Consider the following 23,375-nt stretch of genomic DNA (forward strand, 5'->3'; position numbering starts at 1 on the left):
TAACCAATGTCTATGCTTCAGAATGCATTTTGAAATTGCTTATTTAAATTCCACTCAAAACCTATACACTGCTTTATTCACCTTCTTCGTATGTCGCCTCATGGTAGCAGGGGTCCAAGCTAGAAAAAAAAAGGCGCTTGGGTCCATTTTATGACAATTTTAGTCATAAAACTGGAGCCCATTTGCTGAAGTGTATTTATACCTCATTTATTTTATAGCCTTTATATGGTAAAGGCATACTTACACTCGATGCATTTTATATCTTCTCTTTTAGGGGCAGATGCAAAAGGTGACTGAACACATTAAATTTGTGTTACTGGGGAAGCAGTTTAGGTATTCTCTATGCAAACATCTGGATGACATAACAGTGATGCTTAGCGCTGATATTATTATTGTGTTGTTTTTTCTGTCTGTTCTATAGGTACAACAAATCAGGCTCCAGACGTCTATACAGTACATTGGTGGATTCAAAGAACAGTCCCATTTATGTAAATCAAACCCTGTGAGTAAATAGAGATGCACAAATCTGGCCAAGAGATACTTTTTTGTCTGGACTTTCTATAACAATTTATTCTGACCACAAAACAAAATTAATGATGTAGACAAATGCATCGGTAGTCAGTTCATAGTTAGAGAGATATCATCAGACCACCCATGATTATGACCTGGCTTCACTTAGGGAAAATTTTAAGTCACGTTACATTCATGCTGTGATTTTACTGTGACTTGCGGGCAACAGAACGTTGCAATGCAGCTCATGCTTTACACTTTCCTTCACATTATAGACTTCAACATTGTTCTAACATAGTTGAGAAAACTTTCAGTAACATGTTTCGGCTTAGAGGCTTTTCAAGATAAATATAGTTGGGGAGATATGGAAAAATAGCAATTTTTAGAGGCAGAGGTTTTGCACATATTTTGGATAAACTAAGATGTGTATAAGCACTGACACATAAGGCATGGGCCGTCTTTGCCGCAGGGCAAAAGGGGCAGCTGCCCCGGGCCCAGTTGCTCCTGGGGGCCCAAGGGAGCTCCGTTTCCCGACTCCCATTCACTAGTGACTGTGTCGCTAGGTTAAAACATTCGGGGCCTGCTAGATACAACTGTATTGCCGTACACAGAACGGCAATACAATTGAATCTAATACAGGTGAAGGACCTGTGGTGACATTACAGGTCATGTGATCAGCAAAACAGGCTGTGATAGGATGACCTGGATGATGTCACCATCATGTGACCAGTGCAGGATTGGACTGGAGTGAAGAGGAGAAGGAGCCTAATGCTGATGTCTGTATATGAGGACTGGAGAGGTAAGTGAAGGGAGAGGCAGAGCAATGCTGGGAGTTGTAGTAATTTAACTAGGATGTATGTTAGGGCTGAAGGGAGGGATGTTATTGACATGGAACTGTGTGCTTGAGGTGGCTGGGGGAGGGAATGATGTTATTTACATGGGACTGTATGTTGAAAGTGGATGGTGGGGGGAATGATGTTTAGGTACATGGGACTTAATGTTTAGGCTACGTTCACACTTGGGTTTGGGGATCCGCTTGTGAGATCCGTTTCAAGGCTCTCACAAGCAGCCCCAAACGCATCAGTTTAACCCCAATGCATTCTGAATGGATGCGGATCCATTCAGAATGCATTCGTTCGGCTCCGTACAGCCCCCCGTTCCGTTTTGGAGGCGGACCCCAAAATGCTGCAAGCAGCGTTTTTGTGTCCGCATGGCCTTGCGGAGCCAAACGGATCCGTCCTGACTTACAATGTAAGTAAATGGGGACGGATCCCTTTGCATTGACACAAAATGGTGCAATTGTAAAAGGATCCGTCCCCCATTGACTTTCAATGTAAGTCAGGACGGATCCGTATTGGGACTTAGAAATTCAAATCTAATACAAACTAATCGGTCCTGAACGGATGCATTCGTTTGTATTATCGGTGCGGATCCGTCCTGTACAAGTACAGGACAGATCCGCACGAACGCAAGTGTGAAAGTAGCCTTAGGGGGTGATGTTTACATGGGATTGTGCGTTGGAGGCAGCTGGGGAGGAGGTGATGTTATTTACATGGGACTGTATGGTGGAGGGAGGATTATAACTGCAGGGGGCACTGCAGATCCAGGGGACATTATAGGCGGTCTTATTACTACTGGGGGCTCTATAGGAGGGTCTTATAGATCCGCCTTTTTTCTACTAAGCGCACTATGGGGGCCTTATTACTACTGAGGGGTCTGTAGGGAGCTTAATTACCACTGGGGGAACAATAGGGGGCCTTATTTCTACTGGGGACTCTGTGAGGGTATTATTAATATGGGAGGGCTCTTCTAATAATGCGGGCATTGTTGAGGAGCATTATCACGGTTGGGGCAGTGTTACTAATGAGGGCATTCTAGAAGGGAATTACTATTGGTGGGACTATGAGGAGCACTATTACTATGGGGGGCAGTAATGTTTCTTCAGGATAGTATTTGGGGGTATTGGGGGGGGGCAGGGGCGTAACTAAAGGCTCATGGGCTCCGGTGCAAGAGTTCAGCTTGGGCCCCCCTTCCCTCAGTGCTTTGTGTGTCTTCTTATGCGGCACAAGTGTCTTTGGGCCCCTTCATGCTCCTGGGCCCGGTAGCGACTGCTACCTCTCCACCTCCTATAGCTACACCCCTGGGGGGGGGGGGCATAGCAAGCAGCAGGATAACACTGTGGGGACTCCAGTTGGGGGATAATGATAGAATGTAAGAAAGCTAAGATGTCTGTGTGTCACACTCTGCAGTGACGAGGCGGCTGAGAGAAGTTGTCCAGACTAAGTGGAGAAGATGATGAGAGAGAAGATCTACAGAGAAGATGATGACAGAGAGGAGAGGTCACCTGGAGGCCCTGGACGTGACAGGTAAGTGCTGCTGTATAGCAAGTACAGCAAAGGGCGGGGGGGGGGGGGGGCGGGATCCAGGGGGCCCAAGTAAATTCTTGCCCAGGGTCCAATCAATATTAAAGACGGCCCTGGGCATGGCTATCACTTGGCAAGGTGGAAGAAAACTACTACAGAATAACTCTGTTATGAAATAATTACCAAACTGAAAAAAGACATGGATTGCACATCCACATGCTTTGATCCATTACTTCTCTGCATCATTTATAAGCATGGCAACAAGGCACATTGTATGCATTTTGATCATAATCCATAGGACCACTCACATCAAGGTGGCCCACTCACATCAAGGTGGCCTTTTGAGTGGGATCCTACTCTAATTTGGTGCAACACCACATGGCAACCACTGCCACCACAAGACAGCACCTAAAAATGGCAAGTCCCAGCAGCCCAACAACATCCATACTGTTAGGCTAAGCCCCTAAATGGTCTCAGTATGGTTTCTTAGACCACATGGAAATGTGAGCTTTTGAGAGAGCGGTGTTGCATAGGGGGTTATTATTGCTGTGGTGCTGGTGGTGCCCAGTACCAAGGGGGCTTAGGATGGCAGCAGGGATGGATCTCACTACCTGCAGATGCTGTGTTGGGGTGCCAGTGGTTGCTGTGTGGCACTGTGCCAAATAAGAGAAGGGACCCACTCAAATTAAACCACCTTGATATGGTGAGTGGTCCCATGCATTTTGATCAAAAAAGATAAAGTGCCTCATATACATGTTTATAAATTATGCTGAGAAGCAACAGATTAGTGCATGGCGTATTGATGTGCAATCCATGTCTTTTTATCTCTAATCATTTTTTTTCTATTGTAGTCATATACCCCGTGTATTTTTTATTTTTTTCATGTTATCAGCACTGCTCTCATTTGACCCAGATGTTTTCAATTAGCAAGAATCTGCATAAGGGTTACTACCTACTTGGTCGCAGTCTGGTTTCTGAGACCACATGGAAAGATGAGTTCTGACATCTATTCTAAGTGGTGCTGCATGAGGGCTGTTGTACTGCTGAGGGTAGTGGGGGGCCCAGAGCCAAGGGGGCTTATACTCACAGCAGGGGTGCTGTTGGGGTACTCAGTCTTGCCACCTTCAGCTGCTGTGTTGTTGTCATGTGGTGCTGTGCCAAACTAGAGTAGGGACCCACTCAAAAGAGGCCATCTTGTCCTTATAAGTGGACCTATGCATTTTGGTAAAAACATATACAAAGGGTCCTCATGTACATTGTGACACAGTGAAGGGTATGGTCGGGGAGGACAGGTATTTTCCTCCCAATGTGTACTGTTGTGCTGATTTGCAACCAGATGGGGTCAAACACCAGTCTAGATTTTAAGCGCCGGTCCGGGTTTTGAGAACACCTAGCTGTCCTTAAAAGACAGCTGGGCTCAGCAGCAAGTGGTCTCTGTTTTGGGATCTGAGGCATGGTGCCGTGCTAAAGGGCTAAGAGACACACGCTGGGGAGCAGGTCCCCTAAAACCTGCTGTGGACCGCTGTGGATAAAACGGCCAATAAGGTGATATTTTTGTTCTGTGGACTTTGCATTGTGTGAACTAACACCAAGACTGTACAGTGTTGTTTTACTTTTATTTTAAGTTTTGCTTTACAAACTTGTTTTCACCTCTGTACTGGGTCCGCATACCCTGCCTATCAGAGCAAATCACCACAATTGGTGGCTTGGAGCGGGCACACGAGGTGAGGCTGGCGTAAACGCCGAAATATTTTTGTTTTCGGGTACGGCTGGATCTCCTGGATTAAACCAGCTAAATTCAAACCTGTGTCACGTGACAAAATGGAGGCCTTAATGAAAGCCCTCGTGGAGGCTAACCAACACCAGCAAGAAACAAACCAGCTGCTGTTACAACACATGATGGCTTTACAGACGGCAGGAGCGTCCATGATGTCTGGAAAACGGTCCTTGCGGCGATCCCCAAGATGAAATCAAAACCTACCTGGCAATGTACAAGAAGGTGGCCACATGGGAGAATCTACCCCGAGATCAGTGGGCTGAGGTCGTCGCTCCATTCCTGACATCCGATTCCCAGGGGGTGTATTTCAACTTGCTGGACGATCAAGCGGCCGACTACCAGAAAGTCAAGGGTGAGAATCTGGAGAAACTGGGGGTGAATGTGTTTGTCCGGGTCCACCGGGTGCATCAGTGGGGGTTCAACCCGGCTGAGCCCACGAGACCCCAGTATTATAACTTGCTTCACCTCTTGCAAAAGTGGCTAGAGCCTGATGTGCTGAGCCCCACTGCTATGCTGGACCGTCTGTTACCTGATATGTTATGGAGGGCTTTGCCACCCCCTCTCCAGCACTGGATCGGCCAGGTGTCTCCTGGCAATGCCCTTGAGATGGTGGACCTGGTGGAACGCTATGATGCTACCAGAAATCTAAAGGGGGGTTCTTTCAGGAGGGGGCCAGTCAAATCCCGGAAATCTCCATCCCAGGCCCAGAGGTTTGAGCGGATAAAACCCGCTCAGGATGTACCCACTGCGGACCTGGCTCTGATAGTCTGCTGGCGGTGTCAGGAGCCTGGCCATGTAAGGGCTGACTGTCCCCAACAGGTTAAGCCCATGGACACTAACTATGGCTACTGTCAGTTGCTATATGCCAGGAAGCTGAGTGCAACAGGTACCCCAGGGACTCTAGATCACTTGTGCCAGGTGGAAGTATGAGACACTCCAGCAGGGGGCCTAGTAAGGGCTCCCCTGGTATGGTCTGCTGAGTATACTGGCCGGAAAGTCGGGGTCATGTGCATTGATGGGGACTTGAAAGACTATCCCACCACCCTGGTGTCTCTAACCACGGGGGCCGGCAGGTGGACTCACGAAGTGGCAGTTGCCACAAACTTACACTACGAACTTATCATCGGGAGAGACTTTCCGGGTTTCCCGGCACTGTGGCCTACTACGAGGGTGACTGGTGCCCATGAGACAGGGGTAACCCCAGCAGAGTGGCCTTTCTCCGAAGGGAGGCCAGAATCCTGGGAACACAAGGCCGAAGGGACAGCGGTAGGGGTGACCGCCACTTCGGTGAAAAAGGAGGAGACAACCCCACTGAGTGTAATGGTGTGAGACGTGGAGGACTTGCCGCCGGGGCCTGAGCTGGCAGATCTCAATGTCTCCGGGAATAATTTTGGTACTGCACAACACTGGGACCCAACCTTATCCCGAGCCTGGGAAAATGCATTAATAATACATGGTGAACCACAACAACAGGGGGTTGAGTCTATGTTCCCCGTTTTGTGGTTCAACAGGAGATGCTGTACCGGGTAAATTAACTACTGGGTGACCATATTGAACAGTTGGTGGTGCCCAAGGCGTATCGCAAGCTCGTGTTGGAATTAGCCCACCAACATGGGCTGGGCCAGCAGAAAACACAGGACTGGATTCTACAGCGGTTTTACTGGCCCAGTGTGTTCAGAGAGGTAGAAGAGTATTGTAAGTCTTGCCCAACCTGCCAGATAACCAGCACCCATCCACATTTCCGTAGTCCCCTGGTCCCTCTCCCGATTATTGAGGTTCCATTCAAGCGGATCGGTATGGATCTCATAGGCCCAGTACCGAAGTCCGCTAGAGGGCAAAAACACATTTTTGTAGTCCTGGACTATGCCACTCTGCGAAAGAGATTCTGACCGACCAGGGGACCCCTTTTATTTCAAATGTCATGAGGGAACTCAGTAAACTACTACAGACGGACGGCCTGGTAGAGAGGTTTAATCAAACCTTGAAAAACATGTTAAAGCGGGTGGTGTCTAACGATGGGAGGGACTCGGATCTTCTACTGCCCTATTTCATGTTCGCAGTGCAAGAAGTGCCGCAGGCCTCTACTGGGTTCTCGCCCTTCGAACTGCTGTATGGCCGACATCCGTGTGGTCTGTTGGACATAGTCAAAGAGGAGTGGGAACAACAACCCACACTGCATAAAACTTTGATTGAGTATGCCACTCAGATGCAAGAGCAGATGGAGACAATGTTGCCACTGGTTAAGGAACATATGGAGGCAGCTCAGCGAGCCCAGAGTAGAGTCTATAATCGCCAGGCTCGGGTTCGGAATTTTAACCCGGGGCTCGGGTTCGGAATTTTAACCCAGGTGATCGGGTTTTGGTTCTGATACCGACCCTGGACAGTAAGTTCCTGGCCAGGTGGCAGGGGCCCTACGAGGTACTCGAGAAAATTGGAGAGGTAAATTACAAGGTACACCAGCCAGGGTGGCGAAAGCCGGTGCAGGTTTACAATGTTAATTTACTAAAACCTTGGAAAGATAGGGAGACCTTTACTGAAGACAGTCCGCGGCCGGGTTTTCTAGCGGAAGAGATTCCGGCCCTTCTATCTGATGCAAGGGAAGCGGTTGCCACAGTAAAAAATGCTGACAGCCTCTCCTCTAAACAGGCTCAGGAGGCCAGGGAGTTCATTAGTCAGAACACGGATGTGTTCTCGGACCTCCCTAGACGCACTTCCGCAATCCGGCATGACATTGTCACTGAACCTCAGGCAAAAGTCCGGTTAAAGTCATACCGGGTACCTGAGGCATGCCGACAAGCCATCTCGGAGGAAGTGCAGCTAATGCTGTGGCTAGACGTCATCCAGAAGTCAAAAAGTGAATGGGCCAGTCCGATAGTATTAATACCCAAGCCGGACGGGACGTTACGATTCTGTAACGACTTCCGTAAACTTAATGAGGTTTCCAAGTTTGACACATATCCCATGCCCCGAGTGTATGGGCTTATTGAGAAGTTAGGTCAAGCCCGGTATTTCTCTGTTTTGGACCACACCAAAGGGTACTGGCAGGTACCCTTGACGGAGGCTGCCAAGGAGAAAACGGCTTCCATCACACCAGAGGGGCTGTATCACGCCACGTTTCAAAGGCTAATGGACATTGTACTCCGTCCACATCATCGGTACGCTTCAGCGTACCTGAACGATATCGTTATCCACAGTAACAACTGGGAAAGTCAATTACCTAAGGTACAGGCTGTGGTGGTCTCCCTTAGGAAGGCTGGCTTGACCGCTAACCTAAAAAAGTGCGCAATAGGGTTAGAAGAGACTAAATACCTTGGGTATGTCATTGGGCACGGAGTCATCGAACGCCAAGTAAACAAAATAGAGGCCATACGGAATTGGCCCTGACCTGTCACCTCTAGGCAAGTAAAGTTGTTCTTGGGGATGGTGGGCTATTACATGAGGTTCGTCCCCCACTTTGCTACGATAGCCGCGCCATTGACAGGACTTTTGAAGGGACATAAGTCCGTGATGGTTCGCTGGGATGATCAGGTGGAAGAGAGGCGTTCTCCGCTTTAAAGTCGGCCCTGTGTGGGTCCCCGATTTTGGTGACGCCTGACTTCAAGCAGGAATTTATAGTACAGACGGATGCCTCCGAGGTGGGCCTCGGTGCTGTACTGTCCCAGGAAGTCAACGGGGAGGAGAATCCCATTGTCTTCCTCAGCCGTAAGCTCACCCCAGCTGAGACCAGGTACAGTATAGTGGAGAGAGAGTGCCTGGCTATCAAGTGGGCACTTGAGTCTCTCTGCTATTATTTGTTGGGGAAAAAATTCCGCTTGGTGACCGACCACTCCCCTCTCATGTGGATAAGCTAGGCTAAAGACAGAAATGCCCGGGTCACCCGATGGTTCCTGTCCCTACAGAACTTTAAATTTACAGTGGAACACAGGGCAGGCCGGTTACAGAGGAACACGGTTGCCCTGTCCTGGGTACATTGTCTGGCGAGTGTTCACCACCTCAGGGTTGAACAAAGGGGGGGTATGTGACACAGTGAAGGGTATGATCTGTGAGGACAGGTATTTTCCTCCCATTGTGTGCTGCTGGGCTGGTTTGCAGCCAGGTGGGGTAAAACACCGGACTAGATTTTAAGTGCCAGTCTGGGTTTTGACAACACCTAGCTGTCCTTAAAAGACAGCTGGGCTCAGCAGCAAGTGGTCTCTGTTTTGGGATCTGAGGCATGTGCCGTGCTAAAGGGCTAAGAGCCACACGCTGGGGAGCAGGCCCCCTAAAGCCTGCAGTGGACCACTCGGGATAAAACGGTCAACAAGGTGATATTTTTGTTCTGTGGACTTTGCATTGTGTGGACTAACACCAAGACTGTACAGAGTCATTTTACTTTTGCCTTATGTGTGAATAAACACTTAAGTTTTGCTTTACAAACTTGTTTTCGCCTCTGTACTGCGTATGCTTACCCTGCCTACCAGAGCAAATCCCCAAAATATGTTTAAAAATTATGCTGAGAAACAATATATCAATGCAAGGCATGTGAATGTGCGATCCATGGGGGGTCATTTATCAAAGTGGTGTAACGTAGAACTGGTTTAGTTGCCCATAGCAACCAGTCAGATTCCTCCTTTTATTTTCTAAAGGAGCTGTCCAAAATAAAAGGTGGATTGGTTGCTATAGGGTAACAATCGGAACCGAAGCTGAGTTCAGTTTCAAGCTTCAAAGTGGTTTTCCACTTTAAAGATCAACTACCGAAGTTATTCAACGAAGTCTTGCGCGACTTTGCGAATAACTTACCGGCTCATTGGAGCCCATACATTTTTATAATGTACTGAGACACATCTCCATACAGTATTAATCCAAAGTTTTGAACGAAGCAACTTCGGATGTAGCATCCCTAGCTCACTTCGTTCTTTACTAGTCTGCATGCATAAATTGCTGAGTGGCATTTTGACAATGTGGCAGTTGTCTGCTTTAAGAAAATATAAAGGTATGGTGGGGTTAGTATGATTTTTATTTCTCAATTTAGGTTCTATTTGTACATGTCAAAACTGCAAAAAATTGTCGTGGCTACCAGAGGTGCAAAATGTCCAAACATCCTTGTACAGTTAAAGGTTAAGCCTCTTGCAAATGAATGGAGGGGAAGACCGCCAGGGTCCCGGAGGCAGATTGGCCAGGCTGGTGGCAACAAGCCGTGGCCAGTCCTGTCTCCGGTATCGCCTACGGGTTCCGTTCCGGTGCGGTCCCGTATCTGTGCTAGGCCAATCAAGCGTCCGCGCACACGCTCCAGAGGTGGTTCGCAAAGATATACACGGCCGAGCGTACGCGTATTATGTGTTACACCGGCCGCTGGCAGGAAAAGCACCTGTGCAGAAATTCAAAGTAGATTAGGGGATAGGCCGCACAAGTGTTAGCGATTAGGATCATATATGTGACCTATGAAGAATCGACACCTGGCACTCTGTGATTGGCTAGCAGGTACTTAAAAGGGGATCTCCCTGGCTGGTCAGTGCCCACTGTTGTTCTGACAATACGGGTGTATGTTGGTGATCGTTTCTCTCCAGTTTACCTGTGTATGACCTCTGCTTTTCTTGACCGTTCTCTAGTGACCTCCCTCTGGATACTTTATCTTGGCTGAACAATCTATCTTGTGTATGACCTCAGATCAGACCCTGGATATTCTCTGACGTCTCATCCCTCGGTACCACGCTTCTCGGACTGATATAACGTGTATGAACTTTGGCCTGGTCACGGACTACTTCCCTGATCTCTCCCTGCAGAGGTTCTTATTCGGCTTGATTACTTGTGTATGATCACTGGCTTTTGACTGAATTATCATCGACTCAATAAAGCCACTGTAGTTTAAATAATCTGTCTGGTTGCTTGGGATTCTGCACCATTACACATATATATTAGAAAAGTGTATGATTCCTACTTTATAGACAAATACTTTTAAACAATATAAAAAAATATATTAAAAATATAAACCTGACAACCCCTTTAAGTATTTCTTTCTTCTAAGCACACAATTTAACTGTTTTCGACTTAATTTGTTCACTTATTTTCTTAAAGTTCATAGCAGCTGGTTCTGTTACATAATTGTTAAAGGTTACCTGGCTCAGCAAATCTTTCTCTCTGGATTTTTTTTTTTACAATGAGCATTCTCTAAAATGTCAAGATATCTCAAATATCTTGCCTAAAAACAGTAAGAAATCTGCTCAACATGAGTGCAGTATGACATAGCTCCCTTAGGTAACATAATAAATCATTATGGTGCAGGCTATTACAATGTACAACAAATCAGCACTGATAATAGTATACAAATGGAAGAAAGAGAAGAGTACAGCCAACATTTATAAGACACTCATTCAACTATTTCTTAAATAGTCTACAAATATAATATTTTATGTTCATTGTTAGGGATGAGCGAACTCATGGAAGTTCAGGATTGCCAGGTTCAGACAAACTTCAGGTCAAAGTTCGGGTTCGGGACCCTAACTTGACCCCGAACCCCATTGAAGTCAATGGGGACCCGAACTTCACTTTATTATTTTCCATTATAACATGGTTATATTGGAAAATAATAGCTGTCACGGTCGGGAGTGGGGAAAACCCCCACCGTATAATGGGAACTGATACTAGGCCACAAAACAGGGATAGGGAGCAGGTCACCTCCTATAGCCGCCCTAATCCTGACCCTGATCTCCTGACTGTATGAGCGCCCCCTGAAGGTGGGAGGGCTCATACACTCGAACCTGGATCCTACTGACCCTAACGGTCCCTTGCACAGGGGTCAGGAATAGGAGACAACCAGTTCCTCAAGGAAACAGACAAAGCGGAGTCTGCAGCGGCCCAGTAACAGAAGGGAAAAGACCATATGCAGCAACTGGATGGCAGGTAAGTACACAGTGCCACAACAGAACACTAGCGACAACTAACACTTACCTGCTGCAGCAGAGATGGAAAGACTGCGCCAAACATCTACCCGGACCTCCGTGCGAACACCAGATGCATGGAAGCTCCAGGCAGCGCTGCATACAGGGTAATGGTTCAACAACAGACTGGGGAAAATATCAAACATCCATGCAGATCACAACACCAAACCGACCTCACATGGAACACCAGACATGACAAACAACTAAACCCCAACATGAACCACACCAAACAACATAACAGGTGAGGAGGGGAAAGGAGACAAAGGGAGACAAACGATGTCCAAGTCCTATTTAACCATGTTATAATGAAAAATAAATAAATAACCCGAACACTGAACCCGAACTCAGACTTCAGTTAAAAAAAAAAAAATGTCCAGGTTTGAATCCGGGTACCCGAACTAACAAAGTTCGGTTCGAACCTGAACTTTGCAGTTCGGGTTCGCTCATCCCTATTCATAGTCCATCCTACACAGCAATATGATCTGGTAGCACAGATTAAATCATTGATTATGGCAGCCCTATCTCTTACATACCAACATTGTTTTTGGTAAATTTGGAGATTTTTAAGCTTGCCCCAGGAATGCCTAAACCCAATTGGGAAAAACATTTTTGAAGGATGGAGGGGCAAGAGGTCTTGAATAAGCTCCACCCAATTAATTAAGTTTATTCTATGATCCATAAAGTGTCCAGCAGGGCATTTCCAACCCTCCAATGTGCCCAAGCTTGCCTAATCAATGAGCTCCAGCCCACCTCTTCAGAAAGCCCAGTACCTCCTCCAACTCCCTGCAATGTCACTGATGCTCTTCCCCTTTGCTGGTGATGTCACCTCTCTGCTCTCTGCCTGGACCACAGTACATAGTGCGGTTGTCGGTCTCATTATATGTACTGCACAGCGAGGCCGATGCTCATGATATATACTGTGGTGCGCAGCCCCAGGCAGAGAGGTGACATTACCAACAAAGGGGAAGGGCGTCATTGACGTTGCAGGGAGTTAGGAGCACAATGGGAAGGTTCTGGGCTATCTGAAGAGGCAGGCTTGGCCTCATTGAACAGGTGGGCTTGGGCTCTTTGGAAGGTTGAAGAAGCTCTTCTGGGTGCTTTGAAGCTCATCTACATATAGAATAAACTTAATTTTCTTGCAATCACAAATTCAGAGAAGGATACTAAAGGTAAGTTTTAAACTATGTTTGAGTGCACATCGCCTTAGAATTAGTTATAATATTAGAGACAAAATATTGCTGACAGATTCCCCTTAAATGGGCTTTAGGTGGAGTTATAAGCACTATGTCTGGGTGCTCTAGTTTCCTTCAATGCCCAAAAAGTCTACTGGTATGTGATTTGCTTTTCTATCACATTGACTTTCATGTGTATATGTGGTTAGATGCTGCAGAGTACCAGACAGTGAGTTTTCAATCTTTATGCAGAACCATAGGAGAAGCTAATCATTATGCAATGTCCAATCAAATCAATGACAGTTCCTTCAGAGAGAGAGAGAGAGAGAGAGAGATAATTTTTGTAACTATTGCCTACTTTTACTATTAGATAAGATTCCTTCCCTTAATTCATAATTCTCTAATAGGAAAATTGGTTTGTGAAACTGGACAAGCCCTTTAGTGATACATATTTTAAAGGACATGCCATGAGCCTTATTAGTGCTTATGGACCGAATAGACTGATTTGCGTTCTGCAGTCTTCATTACGAATCAGAGCAGACAGCAGTTCTTCAACTAGCGATCTTGGCCCATGAATGTATATTACATGGTTGACCATCCATTTGAATTGCCATCATGTAGTACTTCATTTTCCCTGCAGCAGAAATGTGTAACCAGACGTGATAACAGCTGAATGCTGAAGCTAAAAGAAAACAGACTTGCAGACAGCAGCAAATTGCCATACCAGCTTCTTTTTAAAAGATGTTTTCTTCATAAAACATCCCTTTTAGTATACTGTACGTACCATCAATTATCTGACTTGTTTGAAAATATCTATAAGCAAATGTTGCTGGATGATTTTGTTCTTAAGATGTGTGGTGCAAAACCGGATTAGGGCTCTTTCACACTTGCGTTCTTGTCTTCCGGCATAGAGTTCCGTCGTCGGGGCTCTATGCCGGAAGAATCCTGATCAGGATTATCCCCATGCATTCTGAATGGAGAGAAATCCGTTCAGGATGCATCAGGATGTCTTCAGTTCCGGAACGGAACGTTTTTTGGCCGGAGAAAATACCGCAGCATGCTGCGCTTTTTGCTCCGGCCAAAAATCCGGAACACTTGCCGCAAGGCCGGATCCGGAATTAATGCCCATTGAAAGGCATTGATCCGGATCCGGCCTTAAGCTAAACGTCGTTTCGGCGCATTGCCGGAGCCGACATTTAGCTTTTTCAGAGTGGTTACCATGGCTGCCGGGACGCTAAAGTCCTGGCAGCCATGGTAAAGTGTAGCGGGGAGCGGGGGAGCAGTGTACTTACCGTCCGTGCGGCTCCCCGGGCGCTCCAGAGTGACGTCAGGGCGCCCCAAGCGCATGGATCATGTGATCACATGGATCACGTCATCCATGCGCATGGGGCGCTCTGACGTCATTCTGGAGCGCCCCGGGAGCCACACGGACTGTAAGTATACCGCTCCCCCGCTCCCCACTACTACTATGGCAACCAGGACTTTAATAGCGTCCTGGGTGCCATAGTAACACTGAACGCATTTGAAAGACGGTTCCGTCTTCAAATGCTTTCAGTACACTTGCGTTTTTCCGGATCCGGCGTGTAATTCCGGCAAGTGGAGTACACGCCGGATCCGGACAACGCAAGTGTGAAAGAGGCCTTACTTTGTTGTCTATCTGGGGTCCTGTGTGCATTTTTTTATATTGCTCTATGTACTGTGATACCTTTCAGATTACCATACTGTCAAATAAGATAACAGACATAAAATAATGACATGTTTTCTAGGTCCGATTAAATCTACTCCTAAAAGAAGAACGCTCTGATGAAGTTTGTCAACCTGAAGATATATATATATACAAAACCATGCATGTCCTGAGCAGTAACTCTGGCAGCTAAATATTTCATGAAGGAACTTTCTCCCCAATGTTAAACTTGGCTTTTAGGGAATCTTAACTCTAAATGTGTTACTGTAGCTGCCAGTAAATATGCATTTTAATTTTAAATATACTTCAAAGGAGAATGAGTAAGTCAACTTTACAAGACCTTTCTTTTATCCAAATATGCCTTCATGCTTGAGCATAAAAGGAAGTGTGATTTTGAAATTTTACGTCTTTTACATTTGAAATATAATAAGAAACTTATAGGTTTTCAGCGTAAATATAAAAGGCACTTTCACCTCAGATCTATTTGTATGTAGAAGAACATACACTAAGCAGTCAGTGAAATTAAGAGGATAACATTTTAATACTCAGAAAACCACATTCAAATTTGATATTCACCTCTTACAAATGTATCATCACTAATAGCTCTGTAATTCCACTTGTATTGGTTAATGAGATACCAGAACAGGGTCGTGTGAAAACTTGACCAATATCGGAGGAGTGAACATACAGATGCAGCAAACTCTAATAATATAGATGACATACACACAGCAGTGCTTGAGGATGTGTACTAATGATGGTGAGGGAGTCAGAATGAGTCAGAGTCTGACTAGCCCACCAGAGTACCAAATTACCGTCTGCTGAGCCCTTGAGTCTGACCATATAATGAGCCCCAATGCATCAGGAGAAGTCTCAAGAAATGTACAAAAGTAATAGGTGGTCATAAAGTTTAAATTAGAAATGAAGGAACAAATTCTAAACAAATTGGATTAGGTACAAATTTCACAAAAATTTGTCTGCTAAATGAATCCAAAATTTTGAGGATTTGTTTTAGACGAATTGCATTAAAACAGCGCCCAACGCCATTTTACTCTAAACATTGATGGGAAAACAACAAGAAGGAAGAAGATGGAGGATCATATGACCCTGGGAGGGAGAAGGAAGGTCTTTCCCTGATTGGCTCAGAGACAAACAGCTTTATCAGCCAATCGGGGGCATTATTAAGCCAGGTCATTTTTACACAGAAAGAAGAAACACCATTTTGTGTGCAGCTAGAGTTTTGCTAGACTGTGCTGTGCCTTGGTCTGGCGAAAAAATTAAATAAAAAATATTGCAGACACAAGCCAGTTACTAGGGACACTATAGAGGCACTATAGGGAAAGAACATGGAGATATAATTGGCTAGATTTTAGAGTTTTATCAGGGAAAGCTTAAACAGAGTGAGTGAGAGACTGGTCACTATCTCAGTTTCATATTGCTTGCTAGCAAATTCTGAATCCTGCAAGATAACTCATATTTCTCTGAATGAACAACCAGACATTTTTCTTTTTGTAAACAAAAGTTTCTATAGTTCATAAAATTGTTGACAGCACCCTAACAGTATACATTCAGCTGAGACACCGAAAAATTGCCCTTTTTACCTAAAAACCATACCGTGCATTATTAGTGAATGCATACCGTGCTACAATAATAGCATTTATGTACCAGTTAACTGTCAATGCATTGTATTGCATCAAGATTAGGCTACTTTCACAATAGCGTTCGGAGCGGGTCCGTCTGATGTTTCATCAGACGGATCCGCTCCTATAATGCAGACGTTTGCATCCGTTCAGAACGGAACCGTCTGCATTATAACTTAGAAAAATTTCTAAGTGTGAAAGTAGCCTGAGCGGATCCGTTCAGACTTTACATTGAAAGTTAATGGGGGACGGATCCGCTTGAAGATTGAGCCATATGGTGTCATCTTCAAGCGGATCCGTCCCCATTGACTTCCATTATAAGTCTGGACGGATCCGCTCGCCTCCGCACGGCCAGGCGGACACCCGAACGCTGCAAGCAGCGTTCAGGTGTCCGCTCACTGAGCGGAGCGGAGGCTGAACGCTGGCAGGCGGATGCATTTTCAGTGGATCCGCCTCCACTGAGAATGCATTAGGGCCGGACGGCTGCGTTCAGGGCCGCTTGTGAGCCCCTTCAAACGGAGCTCACGAGCGGACACCTGAACGCAGGTGTGAAAGTAGCCTTACTGTGCATTTTTACTGAAAGCATTCTACTGCAATAGCAGTATTTACCATATTTTTCGCCCTATAAGACGCACCTAGGTTTTTGAGGAGTAAAATAAGAAAAAATATATTTTTAACCAAAAGGTGTGCTTTTGGTGGGTTTTGAACTAATGGTGGTCTGTGCAAGACACTATTATGGGGGATCTTCGGATGACGCACTGTCATGTTGGGGATCTGTGGATGGCACTGTTATGGGGGATCTGTGGATGGCACTGTTATGGGAGGGGCATCTGTGGATGGCACTGTTTATGGGGGATCTGTGGATGGCACTATTATGGGGAGGGGCATCTGTGGATGGCACTGCTATGGGGTGGGGGATCTGTGGATGACATTGTTATGGGGTGGGGGATCTCTTGATGGCACTGTTATGGGGGGGATCTGTGGACAAAACTGCTATATATGTGTCATCCACAGATCCCCCTCATAACAGTGTCCCCCAATACACCGGCCCTCTGCTCACCGAAGTATTTCTAGAACGTAATCCTTAACCTGTTATTAAATTTAACTAAAGCTGCGCTCTCCCCTGTATCAGTACTGAACTTACTAACAAGCTTCCATAGCAGGCAGAGCAGCTGGCAGCGTTACATCACTCACTGACGTCGCGCGCCTGCTCCGCCTGCTTCAAGTGGGAGGAGCAGGTGTGCGACGTCAGTGAGTGACGTTACTGCTGCTGTCCGCTCTGCCTGCTATGGAAGCTTGTTACTAAGTGCTGTACAGATACAGGGGATACAGGGGAACAGGGGAGAGTGCAGCGTTAATTAAACTTAAAAACAGGTTAAGGATTAACGTCTAGAAATACTTCGGTGAGCGGCGGGGCCCGGTGTAAGAGTACAGTGACTGCACCGGGCCCCAACGCAAGTTCCGTACTCCAGCCCCTCCTCTCTCCCTGCTCATACATCGCAGGCTGCGATGTAAAATGGAAGCATTCGCCCCATAAGACGCAGGGGCATTTTCCCCCCACTTTTGGGGGGGGGAAAGTGCGTCTTATGGGGCAAAATATACGGTATGTAATAATTGTAAATTCACAGTAAATGCCCTCAATTTTTGTGAACACATTTTGTTACAATAACAGCATTTCTACACCAGTTAACTGCTAGTCGTACTGCACCAAGATAACCACTTTATTACTGGGTTACACGGTATTGGCGAGGAGGCAACCCCGCCACACAAATTAATAAGAAAGAAGCGCAATGGATATTTGAAATTGACACTTTACAGCCGCAAGGACTAAATATTGAATGGGATATAAAAGCAGTTTGTATGGTTTGACTCGTCTGATACTATTTCCGATATATATTTTTATATTTATATACATCATATATGTTTAACATTGTTTTTATATGACATTGCTTTTATTACAGTGTCTATTTATATATTTTATGTGATTTTATGTGATTGTTTATGTTGCACACTATGCATATGTCTGGTATCCGACATTTATTGTTTGATTGACATGATATTGGACAACGGAAGTCCGTTTCAGTTCCGGGGTAGAAGTGATCTTTTACTCGTGGTTTGCAGCGGTGTTTGTACCGCAGCCCCTGAAAAAGCTAATAGCGAAACCCGGGTCAGGCAATTCTATGTGCATATTTACAACTTTATAATTGTGAGTACAATAAACCCTTTTCCCGTAAGGATATAGAGGGTATTGCACCATCTTTTCTGTTCCTTCTTGAAGGTATTCGGATTCGGTGTTTGGAATCAGTGGTTGGTGACTCATGACGAGATCTGCGGACCAGCAGGAGGTGGATTACAGCTTTTTCGTATGAACAATACGCATCTGCGATTATTGCCTCTGATAGCTGGATAACATTTCAGTTTCCCGTGTTTATAGGATTTGACTCAAATAACTGATATAAACTGCTGATTTATAGTGCGGTTCCCGCACCCTCTGTTTTATTTTGCTATTTAGGAGACTGAACCTACTCCCTTAAGGGTACCGCTGCTGCAGTCCAATTTTTTTCATACCAGATAACGTTTATATATTTTTTCTTTCTGTTATGTCACAGGCCTATAAATAGCCTCAGATATCTTGGATTCAGCCATTTTCCAGTGTACTTAGTGCAGGGAGAGACATCAGCAGGCGCTAGGGACAGTGGTAGAAAAGACTTTAAAACTTTTAATTTGCTATATAGAAGTTCAGGGAAATGATAGGGAAGAATCATTCCACAGTATTGAAGCAGAACAGGGTTCAGTAGGGGAGTTTACAGCCTGGGTAATAGGAACAATCATATTACACCTTGCTGTACTGACTGCAGATCCAAATTGCCTTTATACAGCTCTGTAATTCCAGCAAACCGTTCTTGTTATTGGGGAGCAAGTGCTGTGTGATACAGCCATTACCAGGGTTTATTACAAATAAATATTTCTATGTCTTATTTGCCCTTGTGCGGTACAGTTGTATGTTCTAAAGCATTTTTTGGCTTGTATTAGTGAAAAAAAGGGCTAATTAGCAGTTGTGTGGTGAAGTGAGAAAATGACAGCCCTTTTTGGCATGTATTAGTGGCAAAAAATATATATATTTGCCGTTCCGCTGTGCAGTTATATGTTCTATAGCCGTTTTTGGCTTGTATTAGGCCTCTTTCACACTTGCGTTGTTGGGATCCGGCATGCACTTCCGTTGCCGGAGGTGCCTGCCGGATCCGGAAAAACGCAAGTGTACTGAAAGCATTTGAAGACGGAACCGTCTTCCAAATGCTTTCAGTGTTACTATGGCACCCAGGACGCTATTAAGGTCCTGGTTGCCATAGTAGGAGCGGGGAGCGGGGGAGCGGTATACTTACAGTCCGTGCGGCTCCCGGGGCGCTCCAGAATGACGTCAGAGCACCCCATGCGCATGGATGACGTGATCACATGGATCACGTGATCCATGCGCTTGGGGCGCCCTGACGTCACTCTGGAGCGCCCGGGGAGCCGCACGGACGGTAAGTACACTGCTCCCCCGCTCCCCACTACACTTACCATGGCTGTCAGGACTTTAGCGTCCCGGCAGCCATGGTAACCACTCTGAAAAAGCTAAATGTCGGCTCCGGCAATGCGCCGAAACGACGTTTAGCTTAAGGCCGGATCCGGATCAATGCCTTCCAATGGGCATTAATTCCGGATCCGGCCTTGCGGCAAGTGTTCCGGATTTTTGGCCGGAGCAAAAAGCGCAGCATGCTGCGGTATTTTCTCCGGCCAACAAACGTTCCGTACCGGAACTGAAGACATCCTGATGCATCCTGAACGGATTACTCTCCATTCAGAATGCATTAGGATAATCCTGATCAGGATTCTTCCGGCATAGAGCCCCGACGACGGAACTCTATGCCGGAAGACAAGAACGCAGGTGTGAAAGAGCCCTTAGTGGCAAACAAATATATTTTTGCTGTGCAAAAACAAGGACTGAAGTACGGTCAAGAGAACCACAACAGAAATGCACATCCCACAAATACCAATGAATAAAAAGCAATTTTTATTAGACAACACTAACACATAGACATAAAAATTGTATACAATAGAACTTAGTGTTGGTGAAAAACAAGACCAACACCTGTACAGAGTCCACCAACGTCCAAAGATGAGAAAAATATGTAACCCAGCTTCATCAATAACCATATATGTAAATACATAAAAGTCTTGCATCAAAATATAATGTGGCATCAAAGAAGTTAGGATGGGACCAGATTCGTGTCAAAATATAAGAGCCATGGCCTGTCGAAGAGCTGGTGAAGTGGACCTGTGCAACATGAAGAAAGACGCCCCACACGTATAGCCGGCGCAGTCCGGCTTCCTCAGGGGTACTAGACCATGCGATGGTGTGTTATATATATACTAAATGTACGTATCCAAATAACTATATTAATCATATTCACCTGTAAACAAGCAAAATCATGTGTGTGAGTTCCCGGCGTCCCCAGGGTCGAATCGCGCATGCGCAAGATGGCTGGGAGACAGGAAATGTCTTAGACATTTGAACGGAAGAAGATGGCCGCAATGGATACAAAAATACGTTCCACTGGTGGAATCCAAGCCGGAAATAAATAGTACGCTCAAGCAGTGCATCTACAAAAATTGAGGCTGGAACAGAGATATTGTGCGTGAAAAATAATTAGCTAACCAAAAGACTTCCACATACAGAAATATATACAATGTACCAATTTATGGCATTCATCATGATTTAACACACAATACCAACATTAGTACATGATCAAAAATAAATAATAAAAAATAGAATAATCAATGGCATGATTGTATAATAAACTCATAATGAAAATATATACCCATAAAAAAAAAAAAAATGTGATCAAATACCCTAAAGTGGAGAAAACATACATAATCATGATCAATAAACAATTTCATTTCATGATTAAGAATATACATAGTTGGCTAATTGATCAAATAATCAACAATAAATTAAATGTCACAGAACCCTATTAACCGCCTCCGGACCGCCTAACGCAGGATCGCGTTCCGGAGGCGGCAGCCCTGCGCAGAGTCACGCATATATGCGTCATCTCGCGAGACGCGAGATTTCCTGTGAACGCGCGCACACAGGCGCGCACGTTCACAGGATCGGAAGGTAAGCGAGTGGATCTCCAGCCTGCCAGCGGCGATCGTTCGCTGGCAGGCTGGAGATGTGATTTTTTTAACCCCTAACAGGTATATTAGACACTGTTTTGATAACAGCGTCTAATATACCTGCTACCTGGTCCTCTGGTGGTCCCCTTTGTTTGGATCGACCACCAGAGGACACAGGTAGCTCAGTAAAGTAGCACCAAACACCACTACACTACACCCCCCCGTCACTTATTAACCCCTTATTAGCCCCTGATCACCCCATATAGACTCCCTGATGTCCCCCCTGTCATTGATTACCCCCCCGGTCATTGATCACCCCCTGTAAAGCTCCATTCAGATGTCTGCATGATTTTTACGGATCCACTGATAGATGGATCCGCAAAACGCATACGGACGTCTGAATGGAGCCTTACAGGGGCGTGATCAATGACTGTGGTGATCACCCCATATAGACTCCCTGATCACCCCCCTGTCATTGATTACCCCCCTGTCATTGATCACCCCCCTTTAAAGCTCCATTCAGACGTCCGCATGATTTTTACGGATCCACTGATAGATGGATCGGATCTGCAAAACGCATACGGACGTCTGAATGGAGCCTTACAGGGGTGTGATCAATGACTGTGGTGATCACCCCATATAGACTCCCTGATCACCCCCCTGTCATTGATTACCCCCCTGTCATTGATCACCCCCCTGTAAAGCTCCATTAAGACGTCCGCATGATTTTTACGGATCCACTGATAGATGGATCGGATCCGCAAAACGCATACGGACGTCTGAATGGAGCCTTACAGGGGCGTGATCAATGACTGTGGTGATCACCCCATATAGACTCCCTGATCACCCCCCTGTCATTGATCACCCCCCTGTAAAGCTCCATTCAGACGTCCGCATGATTTTTACGGATCCACTGATAGATGGATCGGATCCGCAAAACGCATACGGACGTCTGAATGGAGCCTTACAGGGACGTGATCAATGACTGTGGTGATCACCCCATATAGACTCCCTGATCACCCCCCTGTCATTGATTACCCCCCTGTAAAGCTCCATTCAGACGTCCGCATGATTTTTACGGATCCACTGATAGATGGATCGGATCTGCAAAACACATACAGGCGTCTCCCTGGAGCCTTCCAGGGGGGGTGATCACCCCATATAGACTCCCTGATCACCCCCCTGTCATTGATCACCCCCCCCTGTCATTGATCACCCCCCCTGTCAGGCTGCATTCAGATGTCCGTATGATTTTTACGGATCCACGGATACATGGATCGGATCCGCAAAACACATACGGACATCTGAATGGAGCCTTATAGGGGGGTGATCAATGACAGGTGGGTGATCACCCCATATAGACTCCCTGATCACCCCCCTGTCATTGATCACCCCTCTGTAAGGCTCCATTCAGACATTTTTTTGGCCCAAGTTAGCGGAAATTATATTTTTTTTCTTACAAAGTCTCATATTCCACTAACTTGTGTCAAAAAATGAAATCTCACATGAACTCACCATACCCCTCACGGAATCCAAATGCGTAAAAAATTTTAGACATTTATATTCCAGACTTCTTCTCACGCTTTAGGGCCCCTAGAATGCCAGGGCAGTATAAATACCCCACATGTGACCCCATTTCGGAAAGAAGACACCCCCAGGTATTCTGTGAGGGGCATATTGAGTCGATGAAAGATTGAAATTTTTGTCCCAAGTTAGCGGAAAGGGAGACTTTGTGAGAAAAAAATAATAAAAAATCAATTTCCTCTAACTTGTGCCAAAAAAAAAAAATTTCTATGAATGAACTCGCCATGCCCCTCATTGAATACCTTGGGGTGTCTTCTTTCCAAAATGGGGTCACATGTGGGGTATTTATACTGCCCTGGCATTTTAGGGGCCCTAAAGCGTGAGAAGAAGTCTGGGATCCAAATGTCTAAAAATGCCCTCATAAAAGGAATGTGGGCCCCTTTGCGCATCTAGGCTGCAAAAAAGTGTCACACATCTGGTATCGCCGTACTCAGGAGAAGTTGGGCAATGTGTTTTGGGGTGTCATTTTACATATATCCATGCTGGGTGAGATAAATATCTTGGCAAAAGACAACTTTTCCCATTTTTTTATACAAAGTTGGCATTTGACCAAGATATTTATCTCACCCAG

At 45.8% G+C, this 23,375-nt stretch overlaps 1 protein-coding gene and 1 long non-coding RNA gene across 2 annotated transcripts in view; one reads left to right on the forward strand and one right to left on the reverse strand.

Moving 5' to 3' along the window:
- LOC120994883 (pseudouridine 5'-phosphatase) overlaps positions 1 to 23,375 on the reverse strand; it is a 554,435-nt gene that overhangs the window by 65,892 nt on the left and 465,168 nt on the right. The window lies entirely within an intron of this gene.
- LOC120994884 lies at positions 285 to 10,469 on the forward strand. The gene is made up of 3 exons (XR_005777494.1): positions 285 to 333; positions 422 to 502; positions 10,239 to 10,469. It is a non-coding gene; the product is annotated as an uncharacterized LOC120994884 (long non-coding RNA).

The sequence above is a fragment of the Bufo bufo genome, chromosome 3, assembly GCF_905171765.1.
Source record: "Bufo bufo chromosome 3, aBufBuf1.1, whole genome shotgun sequence".
NCBI classification, from domain to species: domain Eukaryota; kingdom Metazoa; phylum Chordata; class Amphibia; order Anura; family Bufonidae; genus Bufo; species Bufo bufo.